General features: G+C 32.4%; 1 protein-coding gene across 4 annotated transcripts in view; it reads left to right on the forward strand.

The window, feature by feature from the left end:
- The window catches only part of LOC132725371 (uncharacterized), a 42,404-nt gene that overhangs the window by 24,016 nt on the left and 4,263 nt on the right, over positions 1-14,125 (forward strand). For 2 of the 4 annotated variants that reach the window (XM_060710475.1, XM_060710472.1), the window contains exon 2: positions 8,276-8,411. The gene's annotated coding sequence lies outside the window, so the exon portion shown is untranslated. Of the gene's footprint in view, positions 1-2,107; positions 2,252-3,423; positions 3,783-8,275; positions 8,412-14,125 lie in introns of those variants that run through there. The other 2 variants (XM_060710474.1, XM_060710473.1) reach the window with 2 other exon arrangements.

Consider the following 14,125-nt stretch of genomic DNA (forward strand, 5'->3'; position numbering starts at 1 on the left):
TTTACACTATATTTAGTAATGCTCTGCTAGATTGCCTAGCCAGCTTAGCATTCTAGCAGAGAATTTTTTCACTATATTTAGGAATGCCCTGCTAGATTGCCTAGCCAGCTTAGCATTCCAGCAGAGAATTTTTTCACTATATTTAGGAATGCCCTGCTAGATTGCCTAGCCAGCTTAGCATTCCAGCAGAGCATTTTTACACTATATTTAGTAATGCCCTGCTAGATTGCCTAGCCAGCTTAGCATTCCAGCAGAGCATTTTTATACTATATTTAGTAATGCCCTGCTAGATTGCCTAGCCAGCTTAGCATTCAAGCAGAGCATTTTAACACTATATTCAGTATTGCACTGCTAGATTGCCTAGCCAGCTGAGCGTTCCAGCAGAGCATTTTTTCACTAAAGCTAGGAATGCTGTGCTAGATTGCCAAGACAGCTGAGTATTGCAGCAGAGCACTTTTACACTATATTTAGGAATGCCCTGCTAGATGCCCAAAACAGCTGAGCATTACAGCAGATCATTACCTTCCTTATATAAATTGAAATGCCTTTTTGCTTAGCTCACTGTTCACTGCTAACTTCTCACATACGAAATATTTTTACCTCTAACTAGATTGAAAAATGTTAAACTGATAAACTTTGAATCGACTATGTTTTGTATATCAAATCTTTCTTACATTTGACTAAACTAATTGGAATTATTTCTAAGAGATATGACTCCGGGCATCTGGCATATTACTGCGCACTGCATGAACTCGAGTGGTTCTTAACAGGTTTTTGTTTCATTTGAAATTTAAAGAAAGGAACGCATATTAAAATTGCAAACACGGTAGAGTCAATACTGATACTATGAAATTTATCAGGCTCGGCACGAAATATAAATTTTTTTTTTCCTTAACCTGGTCTGATAAATTTTTCTGCATGCATATCAGACACTTACAGATTTTCTCTATTCATTCAACATTGAACAATTTGTTTATCTGTATTAAGTTTAATTTTTCATCGTATTTTTCATATTGCCAATTTTCTGTTTGACATAAATTACTTATATGACAGCGAAAAAGATGAGGATTGTGTCAATTTACTTCTTGACTTGACTTAAGATGTGCCATTTTATTATGCAATGTAATTTTACTGTTGTTTTCCCCCAACTATTTGATTTACCTGGAGTAATAATCACGCTTGTGTTGCTGATGTCGAACTAGATTCATTTTTTCAGATACTTTTACATTCATCTGAGAAAATTCGAAATTTCTCCCCTACTGGGCACTAGAAATTTGCAAAATTTACCAAATTTGCAGTTTACATTTTTTGTCAAAACTTGACGGAGCTATCTCGTAGGATATATACACATATGAGATATCTTCTCACTGTACGATGTTTTTGAAATTTTCTCTTAACCAAATTGTACTTCCTGACTACAATTTATATGCACGAGAAATACCGTTACCTTAATTTTTAAAAAAGTATCTATTTCAGGTTGTTACATTCAATTTGATTCTTTAAAAAAATATCCTTATCCTATGAAAGAGCATCGTCGGAAATCACGGTGCACATTCCGTATATACTACATTTTATACATGTATGGGTTACCGAGGATAATGAAAAAGAAAATATGCCACAGGCAAATTTTGGGATTATACATAATTGTCCAATTTGTCTGTTTTCCCATTTCGTCTACATTTATTTTAATGTTGCTTTCCTAGTAATGGATACAGTACAAGTTTTTCTTCAAAAGTGTTTTCTTACAGACGTAAGAAGGCAGTTTGCTAGGATAAACAACAAATTGTCTGAGGCGAAGCCTAGGTTAAATTGTTGTTTGTCCTAGCGAACTGTCTTCTTCACGTCTGTAAGAAGACACTTTTGAAGAAAATATGAGTAACTGTATCCCACTTATAAAAGGAAAGTTTTAAGTGAAAGAACAAAAAAAAAATAATAAACACATTTAATTATTAATAATCCCAATTGAAAAATTAAAAGTATGTTCAAAGTTTTAAAAAAATAAAAAATAAAAAAAAGGGATTTTCAAAGGGCCTTAAAAACATGTGGGGCAGTGAAAAAGGTGAGGTAAATTTTATTCGCAAGGAATTTTCCTGCACTTATTTCAATCGGACAGAATTCGCTTCATTCATGATAAACAATGTTAAAATGGCTGCCTTCATCAGAGAGATCATTTATGTCATTCAACATTAAAACCGTCTCTGAACATGTTTACGTTAATGTTACATGGATAAGGTTTTGGACCCCAAATTTGGTAAGTTTCCTTATTCACATGCTTAGCTTGCGGTGGCAATATTCAGCTGTATAAAGCCGATGCTTTTTTGTGGATGAGGGCCTGGGACCAGTTAAGGTCATGTTAATGTTGTTTTATTTTATAGAATGTCGATATACAAAAAGATAGAGTTTTAGCATACAACGAACAACGGTCAGTTTCGTCAATGCTAAATTCAACAATAACTATGTTGTTCCTGGAAATGGCCATCCAATTTATTTGATTCATTTTTTGACGAACTGAATTTACTTATGATTTGCGCTACAAGTTTGCTACAACATTTTGTAGGTTTCTATGGTGTCCTGTTTGAGGCAGTTAGACTATCGCCTGTTACGATTTAAGATTGACTAAATCTCTTGTTTACGCTCGACTATTCGAAAAATAGGGAGAGCTATTGTAATTGTGAATTTTGACAGAACTATGACCCCTTTGAACTAAGAAAATATCTACATTATTCAGGCTCTTGACTGAGAATAGTCGAGCGCACTGACTCTTGTTAATAGATAAATAGCAAGATTTAACATTCTTATTCGAAGAACTTATGCTATAGACACTGGTACTATAAATAAAAATATAAATAAAGAAAAATACGATTTTCAATTTAATTTTTGAGTTTATTTCTTAATTTGCTTTGCATATTTTTCTGTTTAAGGTGTCCCAGCTGATCTTTTTTAAACAAATTTAATTTGTTATGCTTTTGACCTCAGTGGAGTTTCTGTAATAAAGAATCTTGACTTTCGGTTCTAGTATTTGACTATGATATCTCATTATTGAGTTACTAAGTACAATTATACCATGCTTATGACGGCCGATTAACTTTGATAAGATCCGATTATTGCAAATCCATGCATGTCTTAAGTTATACTAATAATCCAATTTTAATTTTGGAAAAGAGATTGCCTATTGTTTATTTATTCAAGTGCAACTGGATCACTTTTGATCATCTCATGTTGCATTTTATCGTATCTTTGCATTTCAAGAATGCCTACCTTAACCTCATAGTTTGAACTTATTTTTAGACATACAATAAGACATGGCGGAGTATCACGACCTAATGGATATAATATATATATGTATATGATATTTAAAAGTAGCAACAATTCTCCTGCTTCACGAATCAAGACGATGATAAAAATGTTATCTTGTGAGCGCAAGACACTTGATTTGTATCAACGTAAAATAAAGTAATGTTACGCTAACTATGATGTATATCGTAGGTGTATATAAAACAATACCTATTGTAAACAAACAGATTTACAATATGACAAGCTTTAGAATGGTGGTAAAAATTATTCATATGGTATGAAATTTTGTTTTGACGCTGACATTTTTTTCTTCATGTGTTAACAAAACTTGTAAACAATATTCTTTGGCATAACATCATACTCTTTGTAATTATGTATAAACAGTGCAAGTTTCAAAAACTTTTGTTGATATTCACTTTTCGACTGGACGGTGACTTGGAAGAAATAACTCAAAATTGAAACATAGTTTTATATGGATTTAGATAAAGGTAAACATTTTTGTTGTCGATTAATTAAAATTCTTAAATATAACAAATGGAGTGTTATAAGTTCATTTATTTTCAACGTCAGCATGGCGTTAATAATGGACATATTAGTTAAATAGCATTTACAAAACATTATAACTTTGAAATAGGATTTTCAAAACATTTATGACTTTGAGATAGCATTTACAAAACATTTATGACTCTGAAATAGCATTTACAAAACATTTATGACTTTGAAATAGCCTTTACAAAACATTTGTGACTCTAAAATAACATTAAAGATATACTATGCTCATCTTTGAGTAACTAATCTTTATTGCAGTAATTTATTGAAATTTATAATATTCTTACCGAATATGTCTTACTTTAATAATAGAATGTTCAAACTATGTAAGGGAATCAGCGTTCCTTATTACAGGCCAAGTAAAGCTGGTCATTTCGTTAAAAAATACTAGTTTTTTTAATAACACTATATATTCATATTGTGTGTTCTAATGTGTAGGTTTCAAAGCATAACATCTCTACTTTGTGTCAAGTCAAAACATTTTATTTTATATTAACAAAAGAAGCAATTATCAATATTTTCAAAGATCACATTTGAGCTTAGTATATCTTAAACGAAACACTTATTATTTAGATTTGGAATCAACAAAAACAATAATCATTATGAGATGGCATCAACGTAACATTTATAATTCATAAAAAGCATTAAAATGTTTAAAATTCATGAAAAAACATTAACAAAATCATTGATAAACTATGACTAGTTTAAACTAAACATTTATAATTATTTATAGAAAAATACCGACAAAATGTTTTTACAATTAAAACTATGAAACCTCGTTATATTGACACATTTTTTTATTTTATTGATTTATTCATTTTTTATTATCTTTTTTCCCTTGCTTTTTTAATCTGCATAAGCAAATATACTTACTTCCAAGGTAATGCAGTGTTTTTTTATATATAAAAAGTTTTATTAAGTACTCAGGTGAATTATTGAATCAAATTAAATTTTAATAAGATTATTTTTCAAGTATTCTAGTGTAGTTTGATTCGATTTATCATCAGCATGCTTAAAGCCTTTTTTTAATATTGCGTAGCTAACTTTGTATTTTAAACAAAGTCACTTGGTCAGCTAGCATAGTTTAGCCAATTAAATCAATAAGTCAATCAATAATTGGTTTATGAATGCAGATGCAATAACTTTTTATAATGTCATGTTTAACAACTGTTATCCTATTTACAATGCTATAAGAACTGTTGGTTTTTTGTTTGTTTGTTTTTGTTTTTTTTTAAATATTATTTCAAGCAGTTCATTTAATAACATGACGGACAGTGAATAACTAACTAGTATACCATGTAAACAAACACCAAAATAAAGTTATCATTTTTTTTTGTAAAGGAGAGGCTCATTGTATAAAAGATCGTGATTAATTATTATTCATATTTTTCAAACACATTTCAATATAGTAAAAAATTTACTTACTTACTGACTGACTGACTGACTTACTTTCTGAAGCTATTCTTCTGTACATTTTTAGCACGGAAGCAGTGCTTTGAACTTTACCATTTACAGTCTGGGTGAAAAGTTTCAATTCGCTATATAAATGTGAATATGATAAATTAATGTTTAATCAATTATTTTACACATCAGTGGTATGAAAACATGCAAAAAAGTGACAAAAATGTCCGTTTTTAGCATCAACAAAATTAATGTTTTGACAGCCAAAATAAAACATTACAAATATCAAATTCACAAGTTTGAGAAAATAGTGCATGCATTGCAGAACTCATTTTAAATAAAAGTCATTTTTGACTTCATTCAATGATCGATCTCATTTCTTTTTGATACATGCATGTTTGTATTTTTTCATTGTCGAGAATCAAAAAGAGAGATCGATAACGTCACATCCGTTATGTCGCGTGATTAACGTCTGTAAAACATTTTATTCAATTATTTTCTCGGAAAAATATGCAATAAAACACTTATCGCATGGTTTGGAACATTTCCTTTGTTCTTACTAACCTATTATACTCAGTACACTTCAATGAGCATTTGAAAACTGTATTGATATATAACAGTACAGTTTTTTCATTGATTCATATTGAAAAAAAAACTCGACGGTTATATATCGGTTGAGTTTTTTTCGCACCTTGTATATATCAATACAGTTTTTTTCATAGAGGCTCCAATGGGGCAGTGGTAACGACCATTCCCAGTAGCAAAATAAAATGGAATCAATAAAATAAAATAAGATAAATATATAAATACAATGAAAAATATAAACAAAGATAATTAATGAAATGAAATTTACTCTCATTTAATCAAAAGGTACATCCGCTGAATGAATTATTTCCACTGAAATAAATATCTTTAATCTTCAATCAATCTTGGTAACAGTTTACAATCCGCCTCTAACATTGGATGTGTTTTGTATATTATTTTTTTTGCGACAGCGAAAACAACTTGAAAAAACTGCCTTATTATAAATAACTGTAATGTAGCTAATGATTTATTTATTTGTTTCTATTACAAAAAAAAGAAAACATTATGTCATTGCAATAAAACAGTTATAGTATATGAAACTCGTTAGTTACGGGGATAAAACACTGGCTGGGGCGACATCTCGGGATGTTTCTGCAAAAAAAATTGTCTCGGCCTCGCCTCGCCATTTTTTAGCAGAAACACCCCTTGATGTCGCCCCAGCCAGTGTTATATCCTCGTAACTAACTCGTTTCATGTACTATAACTATTACTTATCTTAGAAATGAATGTCATATTACTGGCAAATATTGTTTCATCTGTTCAATATGTATGGATTGTTTTGAAATCGGAAGATTTATTAGATTATATACACTTTTTTCCTATATTTCATCAACAATATGTTGATGCGTCTTAAACAAACGGTTAAAATACCGGTAGTATATGAATATATGACTGAGTCGTGCCAAGACAAAACAAACATAGTGGGTTTGCGACCAGCATGGATCCAGACCAGCCTGCGCATCCGCGCAGTCTGATCAGGATCCATGCTGTTCACTATCAGTTTCTCTGCTTGTAATAGGGTTTGTAAGCGAACAGCTTGGATCCTGATCAGACTGCGCGGATGCGCAGGCTGGTCTAGATTCATGCTGATCGCAAACCCATTATGTTGGTTTTGTCATAACGCGGCTCGTGTATACAATATATGCGCTTGAACCCGCATATGTCTATAATTTTGGCTGTCTAGTTTAAATAAAATGATGAGTTGTGTTGTTAAACTGCTATACGCCTCCCCGCACACGCCATTGTCGAACTTTGAGCGCTCTTATGGCCGATATATTGCATTAATATAGCATTTACTCTCATTTTGTACGAAATGACGTAAATAACTAGATGTATACAGGTGTTCATTTCGGTACATTACTATGTTTAACGCCTAAATATAAAACGAAAGACATATTCAGTGGCAAAGTTAATGTTCAGGGTTCACTGAGATGAATTTATTCAAAAGAAAATGTTTTGTTCGTTTGGTTATTTCTTTATTTGTTTGTTTTTTTATTGTTGTTTTTTTTTTGTGTAAAACTTTTTTGGCGATATTCCAGCTATACTGATATAGAAGACGTAGAATCACCGACGTTCTGTATGACAACTGGATAGCTTCCTCTCATTTCCATATCACTTGTAATTGTAAATGATTCTGTGAACATAAGGTAGAATTATAAATCAATAACGTTGACCTGAAAAACCACAACAACAACAAAACAACAACAACAAAAGTGACAGCATTGGCCTTGAGTCGTGTTGTTGTTTTTTCAGTTCGCTTGACATTTTCCAAGGTGTAAAAATGATGTATTTGTTATTCAGACAAGTTTAGCTGAAGTTTACCTTTTATATATAATAGATAATACATGTAGTATGTTTGTGGTATAAATGTTAGCAAATTAATATTTTCATACGATGTTACCAGAATTCGTGTCATATCTTAAAAAGAAAACAGTTTATATAATTCAATTCAATTTTTGCTTTGACAAAGAATTTTATTCTTGTATCATGTTTTTTACTGTTTTGTTTCTTTTGATTTTGACCTTTCTTTGCTTTTAATTACATTTTGTTCATTAATTTCGCTTTCGATCATTTTCTTCAAAATTATCTATTTCTACATTATTTTCTTTTTATTTTCATTTTTAAATTTTATATTTATAAACTCATTAATAAAAAAGTAGTTCTACGCGGAGGAATCGTTTTTTAAATGATTGTAATCACCCTAATAAGAGTACTTTCGAACGTTTTTTTTTTCACGTAAAAGTAGTTCCTAATGTTTTTGCGTGCGTGACTGTTTTACATATACAATGTTTCTTAAAAACATTACTCCGATTTTATGTATTTTTTATATATTTTTATGATTTGTAGTAGTTCTTTTTTCTATGCTCACGGTTAAAATTCAATAAAAGCAGCCGTCTTTGGCAGTACTTCGACATAAATAAAAAAATTTTGAATTTTATATTTGCAGCTTTATGACGGGCGGATATTGACTCACACTGACATCCAGTACGTTTGAAGTGGCTATTGCCATACTTGTATTTTGTGACAATAACCATCGCCGAACTACTTTTATTTTGTACAGTCCGATGAAATTATTAAGTAAGGTAAGAATAATAGCTTACTTAAAACGTATTCACTTTGTTAGGCAACAATACAGTAAATAGTAAAATGTCGGTATCAGTAGGCTGTTTATAGTGAACAGGTAGTTGGCGCTAAATAACGATTGGTTGAAATAAATTGTTACCCATCTACTTTTTTCAGAAATCTTCATGCTGGTGTAACACAGTTTCACCATTTTTGAAGCTTCTAACTGCTGGCGGCTAGTACATCTTTAATCCTTCCGCCAACAAATGAGGTCCTGGAGAAAAAACAAAAATAACTTTTAAAGTCATCATATAAGAACTACACAGATGCAATAAATGCACTTTAATTATGACCATCAAAGAACTACTTTCTTGACTACAACGGTTGGGTTTAATTCCGTACCGGGGTGATACCAAAATTATTACCAAGTATTGGCTGTATAAGGAAAAATATGTGTTAGCGGCCGGATAGCTCAGCCGGTAGAGCCGCGAAATGGCATTCCGAAGGTACAGGGTTCGAGTCCCTGTCAGGATGTATATTTTTCTCACCCTGTGACATTTTGCATCCAACGGGTTACCATGACTGCATATATATTTAGATCAGAGTTTAATTCACATTGTTCTGTAACCCTGAATGATTCGAGGACGAATTTCAATATAGCGGGGTAATGTCACTGTTCAGAACTGTTCACTATTTAACTTTAACTCATTGACGATATTAAATGAGCCGCGTCTCGACAAAACCAACATAATGGGTTTGCGACCAGCATGGATCCAGACCAGCCTGCGCATCCGCGCAGTCTGATCAGGATCCATGCTGTTCGCTTACCAACCCTATTACAAGTAGAGAAACTGATAGCGAACAGCATGGATCCTGATCAGACTGCGCGGATGCGCAGGCTGGTCTGGATCCATGCTGGTCGCAAACCCATTATGTTGGTTTTGTCGTGACGCGGCTCAAATGTTTAATTATCAACAAAACATAAGATTCATGAGCATCTGGATTAAATTTTATTGTCTCTGTTTTATTTCTTCGTTTCTCCGCATTACAAGAATTTGTAACTTTATCTTGATTGTTTCAACTTATTGTTTATGTAGCGGATATAATTATTATGTTGAATAAGTGTTGTCTGGTCCATGAATCAATGCAAATAGAAACTTATCTGTAAAAAGTTATATCCTGTGGTTAGAAGGTAAATTGATTAGTATTATCTTTAAACAATGCAATGTTTCTCAACTGATGCATTACGTAGGTGTATTTAATCAAAGCTGCACGCCTCAAGATGACCTAAATATTTCAAGAAAATCAACCTTGAGAAATTTTAAGAGAACAATTCTAGAAATAATTTACATGTTATATGCAATTAATGACTGATTTTGCAGAATTATCTCCATATTTCTACTGTGTGACTTACTGCTACTTTTTACGGAATGCCGTTAGTACGGAATGCCGTTAGGGCCATCGCCTATAAATGTGTTGATCTAAAGCGCGATAGTCGATAGTACGATGGTGAAAACGCGAAATCACGAAACTACGATGGTGAAAACGCGAAAGTACGATGATGAAAACGCGAAAGTACGATGATGAAAACGCGACAGTACGATACTACGATGATGAAAACGCGATAAACTATCGTGTTTTCACCATCGTACAGTCGCGTTTTCACCATCGTAGTTTCGTGATTTCGCATTTTCATCATCGTACTGTCGTGTTATCATCATCGTACTATTGCGTTTTCACCATCGTACTATCGCGTTTTCATCATCGTACTGTCGTGTTTTCATCATCGTACTATCGCGTTTTCACCATCGTACTGTCGTGTTTTCATCATCGTACTTTTGCGTTTTCATCATCGTACTATCGCGTTTTCAACATTGTACTATCGTGTTTTCACCATCATAGTTTCGTGAGCTCGTGCTTTCACCACCGTACTATCGACTATCGCGTTTCAGATTAACACATTCATAGGCGATGGCCCTAACGGCATTCCGGAATGCCGTTAGGGCCAACGCCTATCAATGGTTTGATCTGAAACGCGATACTCGACAGTACGATGATGAAAACGCGAAATCACGAAACTACGATGATGAAAACGCGACAGTACGATGGTGAAAACACGATAGTTTATCGCGTTTTCATCATCGTAGTATCGTACTGTCGCGTTTTCATCATCGGACTATCGCGTTTTCATCATCGTACTTTCGCGTTTTCACCATCGTAGTTTCGTGATTTCGCGTTTTCACCATCGTACTATCGACTATCGCGTTTCAGATCAAGACATCCATAGGCGATGGCCCTAACGGCATTCCGTAACTTTTGCATAATCTAACCCGTTTTTTGGTAATTTTCGTAGATTTTAAGTGCCGCTTGAAATATGTAAATTACTTTCTTTGTTCACTTGACAATATTTTACTTTTTCGTACATTAAAAAAAATCATGAAAATAAACATGAATCTGGAGGCAAGCTTCTTTACCTTATTGGTAAACAAAAAGCAAAACATATATGTATGCTATTTGACAACGCCGATTGGCAAAATTATCTTTTTTTGGTTTTTGTTTTGAATGTGTTTTAACATTTTAAAACATGATTTATTTGCGACAATGTATATAAAATATATAGAATAAACGTCTCAGGATTATTGTTGAAATAAACTTATCGACTGGGCAGTTACATGGAAGAAATTTTTTTAATCAAAATATTGTTTTATATGGATTAAAAACTCTGAGGATATAGGAACAAAACTATGATTTGATTCTTTTGATTGGGCACATGATTTTAATTTAACTAAGGTAAACATATTTAGTGTTGCCTATTCAACTAGTTACTTAAATGCTGAATACCCATATCTTTTTCTGCAGAATGGCTAAATAGAGACGAAGTATAGATAATAATATTAATAATAATAATTATAATCGTGATGATGATGATGATGATGATGATTATAATAATAATAATAATAATAATAATCGTAATAATAATAATAATAATAATAATGATAATAATAATAATAAAATCTCAACAAAATCATGATATTTAGTTGCATCAACTGATGTTGTTAAACTTAATTAATATTGTACGCTTAAACGCTTTACCCAATTCTATAAACGCGCTTTAGTGTTAATTTAAACGTATATGTACTTTTTTCTTTAAAAGATATTCAAAAACAAATAATTGTAGTTTTAAAATTGAATTTAGTTCAATTAGAATTATATCTACTTAAATTAGATTTGTTCAAGAATGGATATCAAATAATATTAGTGCATTGCTGATTTATGCACGGTTCGAGTTCAAATGCGAATGGACATAATTACGAAGGCCAATAGGCCTCAGTGATTAACTACAAAGCATTTGAACGATAATCCGTTCATTATTATACTATAATACAAGACAAATAATATCTATTTCTATTCTACCATGCTAATAAAAACAATAATTGATGAGAATATGTTGAACTACATTGAGCTATATCTCAGTAATTTTCGTAACGTCATTTTGGTTTATTGACGATTTTGGGTTATTGACGTTATGCTGTTGGTCACATCCCAACCTTATATCACTCCACCCTATATAATGAGGTCCACAAACCAGCTCCCATAATGTAAATCCACCCTTTTTGTCCGAGGCTCAGCTTTACCTTGATTTCCATTATAGCGCCATCGGTATGGTGAATGCCAATCATAGCTGGTTTGAGTATAATTATTAAAGCGATACACGTAAAACAGGTATAATTCAGAATTACATTAACCAACCTGAAATAAGATATTACTAATATTATTATTATTTTCTATGAGTATCCTTCGGATTAGGCTTACAGGACACAATTTACCTAAACTTCTCATAGCCAATGCTCAAGAGCCATAAATAGATTTTATCCATACAGAGCCGGGTGATTTCTTTTTCTTGTAAAATTTCAAAACTTTCTATAACTTAAGTTTTATTTCATTTTGTATTTGTTTGATACAATATGATATGTACGTTTGATTTGGTAAGCCCGCGAAATCATCCCAGGAAGTCAGTGATGATAATGGACTTTTATTTTGAATAGTTAAATGCTTGTAAGTTAACCTTTGATGAAGCTTTCCGGCAAGTATAAAGAAGATATCCACCCTTGACTGATATAATGCACTTGAGGGGAATTTGCGGGGGTACTTGAGGAGCACTACCTGGGGGTACTCCAGGGGCACTACCTGATGGTACTTGAGGGGCACTCGAGGTCTGCACCAAACGCAGGATAAATCGTTTTCAAAAATGCAGTAAAATACAGTTTCATTTACTTTATTCTACTTCTAGCTTTTTTGTACACACTATTGTTTTTGTAAATTCTTGAAATATTGACCATTGATTCAAATATTGCTATAATACCGCAAACAAGAAATATATCTCCGTTCCTAACAACGGATATCCGCATTCACATTAATGTAAAATAGAAGAGGGCAAAGTATAAATATTTCTTGTAACCTTCTGAATGCATTTTATCAATTCAAGAATTAATGCATTTTGTTTGACGTAGGCTAATGATTTAAAAACGACAGGACGTATATTCAATCAGATGGTGAAATTCTCGATCATTGTCATTCAAATTTAGCCATGTAAAAATATTGATTTTTTAAAGCACATCTTTTTTCGATGCTACTATCTAAGACGAAATATACTAGTAGTTTTTTTCTGTAAGTAATTCGGTAAAAATTTAATTTAGAAAATTGAAAACCCTAAGGTGAAGGTCAATTAACTGATGGCATCGACTTGCGACAAAGAAGTTCTAAGACACTACTTTTCAACACCATTTATAGAACATGGTCACATTAAAACTATGTTCTATAGGAAAGTGCAGAAATCACATACATGGATAATATCAGACGAACGGAGGACGTATATTATAAATGCGTTACGCAAACGCTAGTTGGCAACGCCAGTCGAAATAACCGTTGCTTACAGTTTCTAACTTATTCGGAAGCTTTTGTAAAAATCCGAGAAATGTTTTGGATTTTTCTGATGCTTTTTAGACTAGTCTTTTCCTTATTTCATCTTGTATGACTGTTGCGTGCTACAAAATGACGCAATTTTGCCACATTTTATGATTAAGTACGTACTAAGGATGCCGTCTTTCCGCCGTTACGAATGAAGTTATTTATACACACGGTTCTATGATAAAGTAGTAACGGGTATCATAAAACGTTATTTCCAATTCAAAAATATTTGGCTGAGGTAAACCAATTAAAACATGGAATAATTCGCTAGAAAAACTGTCTGACATACGTACGCGGTTAGGATCAGAATATCCCTTGGGCTTCTGCGCGTGCTCGTTAACTCGGCAAGCCTCGGGTAGATATTATCAATGTTACACCCCACCCCTCGCTTGGTCAGACGAGCCGCGTGCTTTTAAATGACGTCATTCCGGCGTCTTTAATGAATTTGTTGTTTGCTTATTTGAAGTCTAAATTATAGCTAACACCATCAGTATGAATTTTATTATTATTATTATTTGTAGCGACTGTTACGCTCCCTTTGCAAGCGACTGTTAAAGTGGACGCTGATGAATTTTCTTTTTGGATGATTATATCCTTAAATAAATTAAGAACATATAAAAAAAACTGAACAAAAATTGCACTGGCAATTGCAGGTTGTCGCGAGAGCCTGAAAATACACAAATATGTTACGAGAACATATTCTTAATTGACAAAACAATTAATAAAATTAAAAATGTTTTTGGTTGTGAAACCGAAAGTTTTTTTT

This window comes from Ruditapes philippinarum, unplaced genomic scaffold, assembly GCF_026571515.1.
Source record: "Ruditapes philippinarum isolate M1 unplaced genomic scaffold, ASM2657151v2 ctg77_1_1_1_1, whole genome shotgun sequence".
NCBI classification, from domain to species: Eukaryota; Metazoa; Mollusca; class Bivalvia; order Venerida; family Veneridae; genus Ruditapes; species Ruditapes philippinarum.